Source organism: Mchenga conophoros, linkage group LG1 (assembly GCF_057382185.1).
Source record: "Mchenga conophoros isolate Kocher_MC1m ecotype Shallow Benthic linkage group LG1, M_conophoros_male_GT1.1, whole genome shotgun sequence".
Taxonomy (NCBI): Eukaryota; Metazoa; Chordata; class Actinopteri; order Cichliformes; family Cichlidae; genus Mchenga; species Mchenga conophoros.
This window is the reverse complement of record NC_140526.1, coordinates 3,222,344-3,238,171: the sequence shown is the minus strand read 5'-3', so window position 1 is coordinate 3,238,171 and position 15,828 is coordinate 3,222,344.

Here is a 15,828-nt window from a genome sequence, read left to right as displayed (position 1 = left end):
TACACAGAGGGTTAACGAGGGGAGTGGGAACACACGGGGAACACAGGTGACACTGATAATCATAACGAGACAGGGCGGGGTGAACTGAACACTGACGGGAGAGGTGAAACAGGAAGTACAGAGGAGAGAGAGCACGAGTAGAACACCAACGTAACGGGCAGGGGAGACACGGAATAAACACGAAAGGGGACGAGGGCTCATAAATACATAGAGGGCACACAGGGGGAAGAGAGAGCACGGGGAGAACTTAGACATAATGGGCAGGGGAAGCATGGAATAAAACATAAGGAGAGACGAGGGCTCACAGATACACAGAGGGGCACACAGGGAGACATGAAGGGCAAGGGATCAAAACTAGAAGCCATAAAATAAAATCACACACAAGTACAATAATACGAAAATCACAAAGAACTAAAAACGCTGGGTCAGGAGACCCAGGACCGTGACAGTTGTTGTTGCATTTCAGGAAGACGCTGCTGATAAAGTTACACAATTACAGTGACTTTGCTTTAATTACTATATATACAAAATAGCACAGTTTTTGTCTTCGTCGCATTGTTTTATTTTGTTGCATTTATCCGCGACACCTTAAAGGCCGGTCCGTGAAAATATTGTCTGACATTAAACTGGTCCGTGGTGAAAAAAAGGTTGGAGACCACTGCAATAGAGCACCTTTGGGATGTGGTGGAGCGGGAAGTTCACGTCACTGCTGTGGAGCAGCTGTGTGATGCCATCATGATCTCTGATCTTTGTAATGTGAAAAGTATATTTAAGGTAAAAGGAGGTCCAAAATGATGCTCGGAGGGTACCTAATAAAGTGGCCAGTTAGTATATGGTTTGTGACTTTAGTTACTCGGAGTCAGTAACTCGTACTACAAAGCACCAAACAACAGCTGCCTCGCTGCACTCTATAATGTAGTTTGTAGTTTTTCTTTTGCTTGAAACTTTTTAAAAAGCTCTGTTTCTTATCACAAAGCGTCAAATCCTGTCACTCTGTCAGACGTCACCCTCTCTACGTTAGGCACAAGATGTCATTCGCCATCTGTAATGTGACACACCACCGTAGTGCTCGGTCACAGCTGCAGCTGCAGGTGGGTGGCAGGCAGAGTTATGCACCCAAAAATGCAGGACTCAGCAACACAGAACTAAAGATCACAGAAAACAAAAAACAAAAGGTAAGAGAAACGCAACTTAACAGTCGTAAACATCAGGGAAGTCACAGAAGCACCGCTGTCAGACAGAACCGCCACCTACAACGAGGGAGAACGTGACAGAGGAAACGGGCCACAGGTGGGGACACAGCTGGCAGTATTGTGACTGACAAGACAGGGGAAGCAAAGCTGAACATAATACACACGAAACAGGAGACTATCAAAATAAAACAGGAAGTACAAACGCTGAGAACATGACTAAGACACGTGGACTTGACACTTGGAGTTCAGTCAGATTACTTTAATAAATTATGTGGGTTACAGTTGCTCCAAGACAGTAACAGAAACAGACTAAACGAATTAAATAATACAATATATTACAACATTTACAAATATAAGAAATAGCACTAAATTATACAATCGCTCAATAATAAATATCAAGCATATTACAGAGGTGAAATATGCATGATCGACATTTAACTCTGTGAAACTTAATCATTTGTTATTTCACTGTAGAGCGTGTGCAAAGGGTGTAACTATCGCAGTGTTTACAGTTAGATGGCCACGGGCAGGAATGAGGGGACTCAGCAAACACACCTACAGAACCAGAACATAAGCCACAAACACAAAAACTGGTCCAAGACCCAGGTCCACGACAGACCATCCATCCATCCATCCATCTTCATCCGCTTTGTCCGGGGCCGGGTCGCGGGGGCAGCAGCCTAAGCAAAGAGGCCCAGACCTCCCTCTCCCCAGCCACCTCCTCCAGCTTATCCGGGGGAATACCAAGGCGTTCCCAGGCCAGCCGAGAGATATAATCTCTCCAGCGTGTCCTGGGTCTGCCCCGGGGCCTCCTCCCGGTGGGACATGCCTGGAACACCTCACCCAGGAGGCGCCCAGGGGGCATCCTTGTCAGATGCCCGAACCACCTCAGCTGGCTCCTTTCGATGTGGAGCAGCAGCTGCTCTACTCTGAGCCCCTCCCGGATGGCCGAACTTCTCACCCTATCTCTAAGGGAGAGGCCAGCCACCCTTCGGAGGAAGCTCATTTCTGCCGCTTGTATCCGCGATCTCGTTCTTTCGGTCACTACCCACAGCTCGTGGCCATAGGTGAGGGTAGGGACGTAGATCGACCGGTAAATTGAGAGCTTCGCTTTTACACTCAGCTCCCTCTTCACCACGACGGACCGGCGCAGCGTCTGCATTACTGCAGCTGCAGCCCCAATCCGTCTGTCGATCTCCGGCTCCCTTCTCCCATCACTCGCGAACAAGACCCCGAGATACTTGAACTCCTCCACTTGGGGCAGGAACTCATCCCCGACCCGGAGTGGGCACTCCACCCTTTTCCGGCTGAGAACCATGGCCTCAGATTTGGAGGTGCTGATCCTCATTCCCGCTGCTTCACACTCGGCTGCGAACCGTTCCAGTGCGAGCTGGAGGCCCTCACCCGATGAAGCCAACAGAACCACATCATCTGCAAAAATCAGAGATGAGATTCTGAGGCCACCAAAGCAAAAGCCCTCCGCCACTTGGCTGCGCCTAGAAATCCTGTCCATAAAAATTATGAACAGAACCGGAGACAAAGGGCAGCCCTGGCGGAGCCCATCACCCACCGGGAACGAGTCCGACTTATTGCCGGCAATGCGAACCAAGCTCTTGCAACGGTTGTATAGGGATCGAATGGCCCGTAACAATGGGCCAGACACCCCATATTCCCGCAACACCTCCCACAGGACACCCCGAGGGACACGGTCGAATGCCTTCTCCAAGTCCACAAAACACATGTAGACTGGTTGGGCAAACTCCCATGCACCCTCAAGTATCCTCGAGAGGATAAAGAGCTGGTCCAGTGTTCCGCGACCAGGACGAAAACCGCATTGTTCCTCCTGTATCCGAGGTTCGACTAACGGACGAACTCTCCTTTCCAGCACCCTGGCATAGACTTTCCCAGGGAGGCTGAGGAGTGTGATCCCCCTGTAGTTGGAACACACCCTCCGGTCCCCTTTCTTAAAGATGGGGACCACCACCCCGGTCTGCCAGTCCACAGGTACTGCCCCTGATCTCCACGCAACATTGCAGAGGCGTGTCAACCAGGACAGCCCTACAACGTCCAGAGCCTTCAGGAACTCGGGGCGGACCTCATCAACACCAGGGGCTCTGCCACCAAGGAGTTGTTTAACTGCCTCAGTGACCTCGCCCCCGGAAATTGGCGGGTCATTCCCCTCATCCCCAGACTCTGCTTCCTCCTCGGAAGACGTGTCAGTGGGATTAAGGAGGTCCTCGAAGTATTCCTTCCACCGCCCGACAATTTTCTCAGTCGAAGTCAGCAACACTCCGCCAGCACTATACACAGGTGGAGCACCGCTTTCCCCTCCTGAGACGTCTGACGGTTTGCCAGAATCTCTTCGAGGCAGTCCAAAAGTCTTTTTCCATGGCCTCTCCGAACTCCTCCCACACCCGAGTTTTTGCTTCAGCCACTGCCCGAGCCGCATTCCGCTTGGCCTGTCGATACCTGTCGGCTTCCTCCGGAGTCCCACAGGCTAACCAAGCCCGATAGGACTCCTTCTTCAGCCTGGTGGCTCCCTTCACCTCTGGTGTCCACCATTTGGTTCGGGGATTACCACCACGGCAGGCACCAACCACCTTGCGGCCGCAGCTCAATGCAGCAGCTTCGGCAATGGAGACGCTGAACATGGTCCATTCGGACTCAATGTCCCCAGTCTCCCTCGGAATGCTGTTGAAGCTCTGCCGGAGGTGTGCGTTGAAGATCTCGCGGACTGGGGCCTCTGCTAGACGTTCCCAGCACACCCTCACTACGCGTTTAGGTGCACCGGGTCTGTCCAGCGTCCTCCCCCGCCACCTGATCCAACTCACCACCAGGTGGTGATCAGTTGATAGCTCAGCCCCTCTCTTTACCCGAGTGTCCAGAACATATGGTCGCAGGTCTGCTGATACGATTACAAAATCGATCATCGACCTACGGCCTAGAGTGTCCTGGTGCCACGTGCACTTATGGACACTCTTATGTTCAAACAGGGTGTTCGTTATGGCCAAACTGTGATTAGCACAGAAGTCCAATAACAGAGCACCGAGAGACCATGTTTTCATTAACGGGTTGGATGGGCAGTGGGGTTTTTGTTTCTGTTATACTTCTCCTTTTTGGAGTTTTGTGTTTGCACTTCATTTGATTGATCCTATCAGATATTAACCTTTTGTTTACAGTTCAGTGTGATTTTTGTTGTTTTTAATTTTCTTCACAAGCATCCATATGTGATGAGTTGAAGGTGAAAGACTAACTCAGTGCACCAGACACATTTTGATGAACTATTTTGCCTCACACACCACACGGTCTACTACTCCTCTATTTGTTTTTTAGAGACTTTGGTTTTAAATGCGATATTTTAATGAGCCGTCCATGTACCGACCCATATTCTGTGATGTAAAGTTATTGTTTTTGCAAACAGAGTGTACATTTGAGAAGTGAACATGTGTTTCCTATCAGAAAGGACAACCAATCATATGATTGTTGGGTTTTTCTCTGTATGTATTATTGTAGGATCTACCTTACAATATAAAGCACCTTGAGGCGACTATTGTTGTGATTATAAATAAATAAATCGTATAAATAAAACTAGAGATGGCACGATACCACTTTTTTATGTCCGATACCGATACCGATATCATAAATTTGGATATCTGCCGATACCGATATGAATCCGATATAGTGTTTTTTAATCAACAAAACTGTTTTTTAAATATCTTGCTGCATTTTGTATAAGTTCATACTCAAGTTTAAAACAACAACTACACTAAAGCTATTCTGTTATACCTGTATGCAAAAAAAATGTTTCATAGTTCAGCAATACTGATCAATCTAATAAACTTAAACCTACACCATCCTCCCTATTCTGGTATTTTAAAGAGTACTTAGCATAAATATTAAGCAACCTAACTAATAGGGTTCCAACTCCCAGCAACAACAAAAATAAATAAATAAAAAATAGGGAACCACCCTTCACGCTCCACCTCATGATGCTTAATCGACGTAATCAACCTTAATTTGATGCAGTGTGAAAAAAAATGCACAGAAATCAATTATTTTTCAAGAAATATTAAATAGATTCAACATCTTTCTTCAACAAAATTGCAGACTGCACAGATGGTACCTTCCCAAAGTAAAAAGTACTATAGCTTACTAGGGTATATATATTAGACTTAATAGTCACTATATACAGTAATTGACTTCTATTCATTTTACATCAAATTAAAACTTTGGGTGTCAGATAATTATTTATTAAAAGATAGACATTTTAAATGAGAATAAGAAAGAAAAGTATGTCTTTGTGCCCCCTTTTCCCTGTTAATGCCCTATCGGCCCCCCTGGCTAAACTTTGCTAGATCCGCCCCTGCACAGTTACCAGCGTCAGCTACGTAGAAAAAGATCCTCGAGTAGAAAGTAATATTAAATAAATTCTAACAACAGCTGATCAAGCTTAAACGTGCTGCTGTTGTTCAGCCGCTGGTTTCCTCTTTCTGGTGCAAAGTGGGCCAAAAGCAAACTAGAGACACGGACTCGCGACAGAAAAGCCGATCAGCTGATCATTAAGCAGTTTCATGATTGAAGTAGCAGCAGGAGAGGCAGTCGCTTGTTAAGCTTAATGCAGGAATGCTTTACAAACATTCAGAGATGGACTTACACACTTGCTTTACTTCTCTCGGGATAACTTTGTCGGAGATGAAATGCCGGGTTGCTAGCGAAGCTCCAAATGCTATCCAGACCACCGACAGGTCCCGCATGCCACAGCCGCTCTATCACGTGATGCATACTGCTCCGACATGCTAACGTTCTGAGGCGAGTTACGGCGTGTTGCAAGTTTTGTGAGGTGCTTTCGTGATATTTAATGGATCGGATTACATTTTTTTATTTTTCTCCGATATCCGATCCAGTAATTTAGGTCAGTATCGGACCGATACCGATACGTAATATCGGATCGGTCCATCTCTAAATAAAACTGAACTGACATACTGACTTACATTTAAACTAATATAGAGTTTTTTCAGATGGCTAAAATCAGTGAGCTCCTCAGCAGCACTGGCGTCACGCCAGCTGTAATCTTCAGTAGATAAAACGAACTACTGATAAGAACCTCATTAAGATCTGTCACTCTTGTTGTTTCTGTTCTTGTTATCAGTTGATGTTCAAAATCTGAAATGTAAATTTGAATCCATTTACGTCTCACCTGGCTGACCTCTGATTGGCTGCACCATGTGATGTCACAGTGTAGCCTCAGACCATCTGGTGAAAAGTACAGTTCACTGTTTTAGGAACTTTGTGGGAGGCCCTCGGCCCCCACGATGTCTCTGTGTGTAAAACTTATCTGAGAAGATAAAACGGCTCCATTGACAGGTCACTTTGTCCTCCACCATCGATCGCACAGTTCAATAAAGTTTGCCGGAGACATTAACAAACAGAGTCACAGCTCACTGTAACATGTGGGCTAGTGTTTCCTCTAATCACTCTCTGATGTTTCCACAGTTTTTATAGGGTCAAATTCAGCTTCAAACGAACTCAACATTTGTTTTCCTGCAGGTTTCTCTGACTGAGAAATATATTAGCTTCAATATCTTTTAGGAAGTGGACATCAAGTACAAACACTATCAAGATATGGAAGAAGTACTGAGGCTGGATTTTTAAAAGAGAACATCGTTCCTCAACCTTTTCTACCTCCTACTTTCCTTTCTCTGTCTCATTCTTTCCTTCTTTACCCCTCCTTTTCTTCTCTGTATCATCCTTTCCTCATTTTTTCATCTGTTCCATCTCCCTTCTTCTTTCCATCTTTCCATCTATCTTTCATTTCTACTTTTTTCTTCTTTCCTTATTGGCTTCCTCTATCTGGTCTTCAAGTCTGACGTCATTAGCCGTTTCCAGGTCGAAACTATGCTTTAGGTCCCAAAGTCAAACAAACACTGCGGCATCACTGAGAATTACAAACTGTCTTAATTCTTTCATCTTTGATAAAATGATCAGTGTGGCTGCTTTACCAGGTCTAACTATTAACTTTAACATCCAGGCATAGATGAAAACAGGATTTATGGAGTTTAACGGAGTTAGAAATTAGCAGAGAGTTAGCTCGCTAGTTTCCGTCTAAGCATGATATAGCATGTTCTGACTGAGAGATTTGTGAAAAATTCAAACGTACAGCTCTGCTATCACTTCCAACATAAATGAAGACAGAAAACTAAACAGCAGTGACATTTGTAGGGCTACTGAAGTTGGGCTAGCTGCTATATAATGATGTGTTGCCTAGCTACACAGCTATGATTGCAATTGCTAATTTTCTCGACTTGATAAAAATCAACGTGCAGAAAAAGATGCTGTAAACGGACCAAACTTCAGTCAGGAGAACAACTGAGATAATCGATCCACAATATGAGGTTAGTCATTAATACACTGCTGCTGGGCTGTAGTTACAGCGTAAAGTGCTGCCGATGAACAGCGGTAATAAAAACCGAGAGAGGCCGACATCGATCACTAACTTTATTTAGGGGCTTGTACAGATTAAACAGAACAAGATACTAAACATTAAAACATTTTTTTTTTAAAACGTAACAGCCTTAATAAACTCAGAGTAGTTTGGACCCCAAAGCACGGTTCATACGTCATCACTTAACAGCTGATACCTTCGGCGCCTTCTTTCATATATATTTACCTCTTTCTTCCTTTCCTTCTCTACCTTTTGTTTACTTTTTCTACTTCTCCTTTTCCATCTTGATTTCCTCTTTATGAGGCCGTTATCCTCGTGCTAAACGGCACAATGCAACAAAAGTAAGATCACATCAACTGGTCATATGTTTGGATGATGACTTTCAAAATCTGTATTTTTTTTACTGAGCCACTGCCTCCGCAGCCAGGTGACGGTGTATTTGCTGAGGTTTTTTCCATTTTAATGACATATCAGAAGCTCATAGATTCACAGATTCATGTTTCAACAGTTTGAAAAGTGAAACCACTGAATAAGCTCTTCAGCCTCTCGAGGATGTTTGAGAGTCGCGTAGCAGTTTGCCCAACTATCTGCATGTGTTTTGTGGACTTGGAGGAGGCATTCGGGTTACCCTTGGGGTAAACTGTGGAAGGCGCTTCGGGAGGGGTCTGTTAAGGCCCAATCAGTCCCTGTACAACCATAGCTAGAACTTGTTTCGTATTGTCGGCAATAACTCATTTTAGTTGTTGGACTCCACCAGGGCTGCCCTTTGTTCATAGTTTTTATGGATAGAATATCTAGCGTTAGCCTCTGAAGTAGCCTCCGTATCTGGTCTTTGCTTTGTGCTTTGTCAGTCTGCATTCCCACCCTCACCTATAGTCCTGAGCTCTGGGTAGTGACCGAGATAATTAGTTCTTGGATACAAGTGGAAATTAGTTTCGTCAAAGAGTGACTGGATACTCCCTTAGAGATAAGATGAGGAGCTCGATCACTCAAGAGGGACTCAGAGTAGAAGCGCTGCTCCCCCACATGGAAAGGAGCCATTTGAGCTGGTTTGAGCATCTGAGCATGATGGGTTCTGGACTCTGTAGGTGAGGTGATCCAGGCATATCCTACAGGCCCTCGGGCAGAATCTGGACTCGCTGGAGAGATTATATCTCTCAGCTTGTAAGAATTTAATGGGGTTTTGTTCCTTAATTAAAATATAGTTGCCTCGTCTAAATCAGACTTATGGGAATGGGTGATTTCATGCAATGAAGAAAACTACAGCTATTTTATAGCAGCAACTATTTGAGTTTTAAAGCCATATTTAACATTTGCCCACCATCACCAGCGACGTGTAGTTTAAAATAACAGCTGATGATAAAAAGTTTAAAGCTGCAGGTTGAAATAAGAGGATTTTGTGGGAGGAGTGCGACAAGTATGAACAAATAACTGTATGCCGTGCTGTGTGTTTCAGAAACACACACTTTTAAGAGAGCCATGAAGGGGGTGCCTGACACTGCCTTGGCTCAGGAGCACATGGTCGGGGATGTTAGGCATGATAGTCAATGTTCAGGCCCATTCCTCTAAAGAATTTCTCCCCTCTGAGCTGTGTACGTTCTTCTATATGAAGCCTTTCCAGCAGAAAGCTGTGATTATCCCCTGCTCCAGCTTAATGTGCAGTAAGGTGAGGGAAATGAGCATGCGATTGCATAGGCTGCAGGGAGACCTACAGTGGCGTGTTTGTGTTTTGGTGACGTTTTCGCAGCTCCAGTCTTTGCATATGACCACTGCGGTTATTGCTTTCTAAGAAAAAAACGTACCTTAAACAGGTCACACAAAGGTCAACTGGTTTGGGATCAGTGGAAGCTGATTGGACCTCATACTTGCTGGTTAATACGAGCGAAAAGGAGCGGTGTGAGTAATCTACCAGCTTTACATTGACCTGCTTTCACAATAAAGCTGAATTAAGAGTTACAAACAGCAGTGACATGCTGGTCAAACAGAGGTCAACACGTAGCTGTGATCTGGACCAAAGGGTGTGAGACGCCTGACTACATCCATCCCTCCGAGAGTGACGAGCTTTAAAGGGTTCAGAGTTTATGTGGGTCCCTAAATTCAGTAGAATATGAAGCTCCAGCTCATGTTTAACGGTGTTTGTCTCACACAGGAGGAACAGGACAAGAACCAAACTAACTTGGAACCAGCAGCACCTCATATAATCACAAATCATCTTCTCAAAGCAACATGATAAATTAACTCTACCAAGTTCCAAGATCACTAGTTGATCATTCGTTGAAATATATACAGCGGTCCCTCGCTATAATGCGGGTCACCTTTCGCAGCCTCGCTGTTTCGCAGATTTGTTTTTTGTGGAATTTTGCATGTTTTTCTTTTTGTTTGTTTGATGTTTTTTTACAGCCCATTGTGTTCTGCATCCTGATTGGCTGTGTAGACTATTGTCAATCAATCTTGTGTCGTGTCTCCTGTCCAGTACAAAAGCTTATCAAATTTACATAAATCTTCCATCGCTAGCTTTGTGACTCTGAAGTGCTGGACTCTATGTCTGACAACATAAAACGTTTTGCACCATCAGAGGCAACCGCGGCTTCCTTTGGCTTCATTCTATAATACCGGGCTTATTTTTCTACGAAGGTTTGATCTTTGAGAGTTTAAACAAGAGAGAAAAGTGTGAAAATGTCTGTGCCTGTCTGAGAAAAGTGTATAAAGTGTGTAGTGAGGGGTTTTACAACCTTAAAACATCTATAATAATTGTAAAAAATAAAGTTGGCTACTTCGTGGAGTTCACCTATTGTTATTTTTAGAACGTAACACCCGCGATAAACGAGGGACCGCTGTATATGTAAACTCCCTGCTCGCCTCTGCCTTCACCTTCACCCTCCACATCTTCTCGAGCTTGTCTCTGAGCCCTTGGTACTTCTTCTCCTATTTTACCTTGAGACTTGCAGGCCATACTCGGCACAGATGTTTCTGTATACTACATGTATATATATCTGTGAAGGTTCTCAGTCATCCAGGTCGTGGTAGTCTGAGGAGCTTGGAAATACTTCATTTTTTAAATTGAATTGCACCCAGTTCACTCAGTAAACAGGAGCTAGAGTTTCAGTCATTATTGCAGATGTGGTGAAAAAGGAAGTGATGCAGGCAGAAATCCTGAATGTTCGGCTCAACGTTAGAAGAGAAAACAGCTCATTTTTTTTCATCACTGTGGTTTAGATTTAATGACTTTATATCCAAGGTCTATATGAGCTTCGGGTGGTCCTCTGACTCTGAGGTCATGCTGACCGGCTGTTCTGAGATCAGATTTGGCTGTATCTGTCCCAGCTGAGCAGTAACTCCACCTCCCTTTATTACAACCGCACATCACTTTTTATTACTAAGAGCAAGGACAGCAGCAGGTCGGGAGGCTCCGAAGGTCCACAAAGAAACTTTAAAATGCTCAAAATGTCTGTAGTTTCATCATAAAACACTGCAGTCGCTTCCAAGAAATATTAAGAATGACTTTTAAGCAACGCTGCAGCCCTCGGAGAGCAGGTTACAGCACCCAGAAGGAAAATGTGGAGAAAGGCTTTCTGTGTATTCAGCTGTCATGAGTTAAGTCACATTGTTGTTCTTATCGTTATATTTTATCTGTTTTTAAACGATTTTAGTTTTTTGTAAGTCCGCTCCATGCTTCACCTGCAGCCGTTTGTCTGTTCTGTGTACATACAGCATGATGTATTTAACCCTTGTGTGGTGTTCATATTTTTGTTACTCAGCCAGTGTTCATGGGTCTGGTGGACCCGCTAGAGTTTTGGCTTTCCAAATTAACTCTATCAAACAATTTTATGTTAAATTACTCAACAGATGTTTACTTCATCCCAATTACAAGCCATATGAACAGCAAACATGGTTAATTTTTTCCCTTTACCTTTGTTAGATCACATTTATGAATTAATGTGCTTCTCGTTTTTCTTTGTTTTTTTTTATAAAATGTTATAAAAAAATAAATCAGTTATAATCAAGTGAAGTGAGTGGAAAGACACAACACATTTACACGTGAAGCAACATGTTTCACAACTAAATGACATCAGCTGCTCATCAATGGTGATATTAGGCCCAGGGTTGTAAAACAGGGGGAGGTGGTGCACCCACTTATCCCACACTGTCTTGATGGCAGCTAGCTTGTCTCTCTGCCGTTGAGCTGGTCTGTTGTCTCGGTTATCAAAACGGATAATCCTGGAAATTTTGTTGAAGTTTTCCAGAGACATTGATGCACGGAAAGGTTCGTGCCGGTTTCTGCATCCCACAGGGATTCTGTGGATTCCCCTTTGGACCTGAAAACTCCTGCAAGGATAAGAACCCCAAAGTAGGCCTGTGGATCAATTTGGTCCATCTCCTTCCACCTCTCTCCAAAAACACACCTTCATTCTAGATTACTGCAAACTAGAGATGGACCGATCCGATATTACGTATCGGTATCGGTCTGCAAACCAGACCAGAATAATTTTCTGGATGGAATCTGGGATGAAAAGCTCAAATGAAGACTTGATGTCCTGCACATGAGTAACTGTCAGCCGTGTTGGCCCTGGCTTATCACAGTAACAGCTCTGCAGGGTGGCTCATTTCTTGGGCAAGAAGACCATTCAATTTCACCAGTTATTGACATCCATATTTCTTCACTTGCTGTCTGGTGGGCTTTTTTTGGTCCTGGAGCTGGCTGCTGATGGGGTACTCGTCTTCGTTTTGTTACTAAATGGTGTTCAACCTCATCCTCTTCTTCAAAGTCACTGTCAGACTCTGAATTTTCAGAAATGTGAAATATTCTGAAACCTCTTTGTCAACATCATCATCCAAAGCTCCTCTCTCTTCCAAAATCAATTGCATTGTCAGGGTCTGCGGAGGCAGACCGTGCGGAAACGTGTGTGGTGGACCCAGGTGCGAACACAGGCGAGGATGCAGGAGTGGATTTAAACAAAAGCGAGCCGTTTATTATGGCTGATGAAAAGGAACAAAACAGAGTGAAGGCAGCATAAGAGTAACCGTTCAAACGAAAACCTAAACTGGAAATAAACTAAGGAAAAGCTATGGCTTGGAATACGGAACACAGAGGTGGGAACACAGACGACGCGACACAGACTGTATGAAACACAGAGACTAAATACACATGAGGGATGATCAGGGGAAGTGGATGCACACGGGGAACACAGGTGACACTGATAATCATAACAAGACACGGCAGGAGTGAACGTAACACTGATGGGAGATGGGCAAAGTAAAACAGGAAGTACACAGAGGTTCAAACAGGAGGGGAGAGAGCACGGGGAGAACGCAGACATAACGGGCTGGGGAAAACATAGAATAAAACACAAAGAGAGACGAGGGCTCATAAATACACAGAGGGGCACACAGGGGGTGAGAGTCACGAAGGGAAAACACATAAGGAACAACGTAACAGATCAACCCAGGAAGCATGGCCTAAATAAAGAACAAAATACAAAAATACATGAAAACTAAGAATACTGGGCCCACATGGCCCAGGACCATGACATGCATGGCCCTCGCAGCAGATAATCTTTTGCCATCTTGATCAGTTGTGATAAAGAACCACACTGGCAAAGTCTTATTTATAGTATTATGCCCCTAATTTGCAGGTGGGACAGGGTATGAGAAAATAAAATTTGGATCCCTCAAGAAAGAGGGTAAAATGTCAGAGAATGTCAGAGCAGACGGTGTTGATAGTTGAATTTTCAACAATGTTGCAACTTTGTGCGGAGCAGGAGGGGAAGAAAACACTATCAGCAGCACCAATAAGGAGGAGGACAGAGTGTGGGAACACAGGACCTACACTTTCAACACTTTTATTAGACCTGGGTCCAGTGGACCCGAACACCTTGTATGTAATGTAAATGCGTGGGGGGAGGTACAGTATGCGGTCATCGAAAATTTGTTCAGATTTATGTTCTTCACAGAAAATAAGCCAAAGCCAATGAATTTCAGGTTGAAAAAATAATTAATTGTTAAATTTTTCTTTTGAGAAAAACTGAAAACGGGTCTCACAGACCCGAACACCATACAAGGGTTAAATAAACTGCACAGCAATTAATAAAAGCTAAAAAGCTTTAATGTACTTCATACGTGTGATTGTTCCCATTCAAACGTTATTAAAGCCATCACCACCGCCTTATTAAAGGAAGCATCAGATAATTTATTTTCTGCATTCCTGTCAGTTAAACATGCTCATTTCTGCTATTTTCTGTGTCAATACATAATTTAATTATCTTTTTCTGTGTAAAGGCAAACACAAAAAACAGGCAAACATGGCAGATTGTACAATATCACCACACATACGCGCACATATCCTCGTTTGCTTTTGCTTGAGTTGTAAAGGTGGTGAACCTGCTGCTGTGTGTTTTCTGTCAGGCAAGCTGCTTAAATGTGAAACTGACATCTATTCATACTTTATGGTCTTTGATCACTACTTGAATTTTAGTAAATGAGGCTTCACAGCCCCGACGTTCATCTCTTATTTGGGCCAAACGTCCTGTGCTCTGATAGCACACGTCTGTCTTTTGTTTCTGGGATTAGAATAAAGGTTTGATTTTGTGATGTGAAGTTAAACACAGCGCCGAACAGGCTCCTTTCTCTCTGATGCTTTCTAAATCTTCTGCTCTGTCTTCATCTCCTCCTTCTCTTTTCTCTTTTCTCCTTTCGATTGGGCTTTTTTGAAACTGGCTTCCTCTCGCCCTCCAAACTTCTCCGGAAAGGCCTCCTGACCCTCCCAGCGTCGTGAAGAGGTCCAGGTCTCAGCGCTCAGCTCCAGCTTGCTTGCTTTGGATGTTATTTACTCACAGAGGGTTTGATGACGAACAGCGAGCAGCTCTATCTGCTCTGCTGGGAGGAAGCCGAGCGGGTTTTCATACTGAGACAAAGACGAATGAAACCAGGAGCAGGCGCATTGTTCACACGGAGAACACGTCTCGCTTGCTCACGGCCCCAAAACAATATTCAGTTACTTTCACCGGCTGGGCGGGAGTGTGTCGGCATTTGTTAATCGCCGTTTCACTTTCTCTCAGAATCCTTGGAGATTTTATTGTGAATGTCTTTGGTTTATTCTGCACGTTTAGGTTCTATGCCGGGTGTATTTATGATCTGGTTTGTGATAGTTCTGGTCCCGGGCCGGTCTGCACCCTGTATCTACAGCCAGCAGGACAAAGTCCAAGTGCCTTAATCTGATTTGCAGAGAATTTGATGCGATAAGCAGCAGCGAGGGGAGGTGTGAGAATACAGCACAACAGCCAGCATTCTTATCAGACACACTTCTTTTTTATCTGTTTCTTTTCCACCTCCTTCTTTCTTTCTTTCCTGTGTCCTTCACATTCCTACGTCTCTTTTTATTTCCCACTTTAATCCTTTTCCTCACTTCTCAGTTCTTTTCAATCCTTTCTTTACTTTCCTAACATGCTGTTTGCTTGTCGAGCACTTTCTCTCATATCCTACACTATTGCTTCCTTTTTTACCTCCTTCTTTTCTGTCATGTCCTTTCCTTAAAATGCTGTAGACCTTCTCCAACTCCTTCTCTCATTCTCTTCCTTCCTTCTTTCCTTCTGTACCTCCTAGCCTAAAATACTGTGCCCTCTTTCTTTATTTTCCTTCCTTCCTGTCACATCCTTTCCTTTTCTACCTTTTTCCCTTCAATACGTCATTTTTTCTTTTCTACCTCCTCTCGTGTTTTCCTATAAAATCTCTTTTTTTTTCTTTCCTATTGCGACCACTTACTTTGCTTTTCCTCTTCAGTTTATTTTTTTACTGGTTTTTTCCTTTTACATCTTTTTCTTCATGTCCTCTTCTTTCCTTCTATGTCTCCTGCCAACTTCCCTGCTTTTCCTTTCCTTTCCTTTCCACTTTGTACCTCTTTGTATTTTCCACTTCTCTCTTCCTTATTTCCTTTCCTCCCCCGTGCTCTCTTTCTCTCACCTTTGCTTCTGCAGTTTGTCTCCCGTGTCTCTTCTGCATCTCCCCCTTTGTTTCACTCATTTACCTTCTTTTATGTAACTTTTTATCCTCTTCTCCATGCTCTTCTTTCCTCTTCATCTTCCTCTTTGGATCCACACATACGTGCACAGTGAGTTGCAGCGTGTTGCCTCATGCAGCAGACGTGCACAGAGAGATCAGAAGCAGCCCTTAATGCTTTAGTCATGAGTTTCTGTGCAG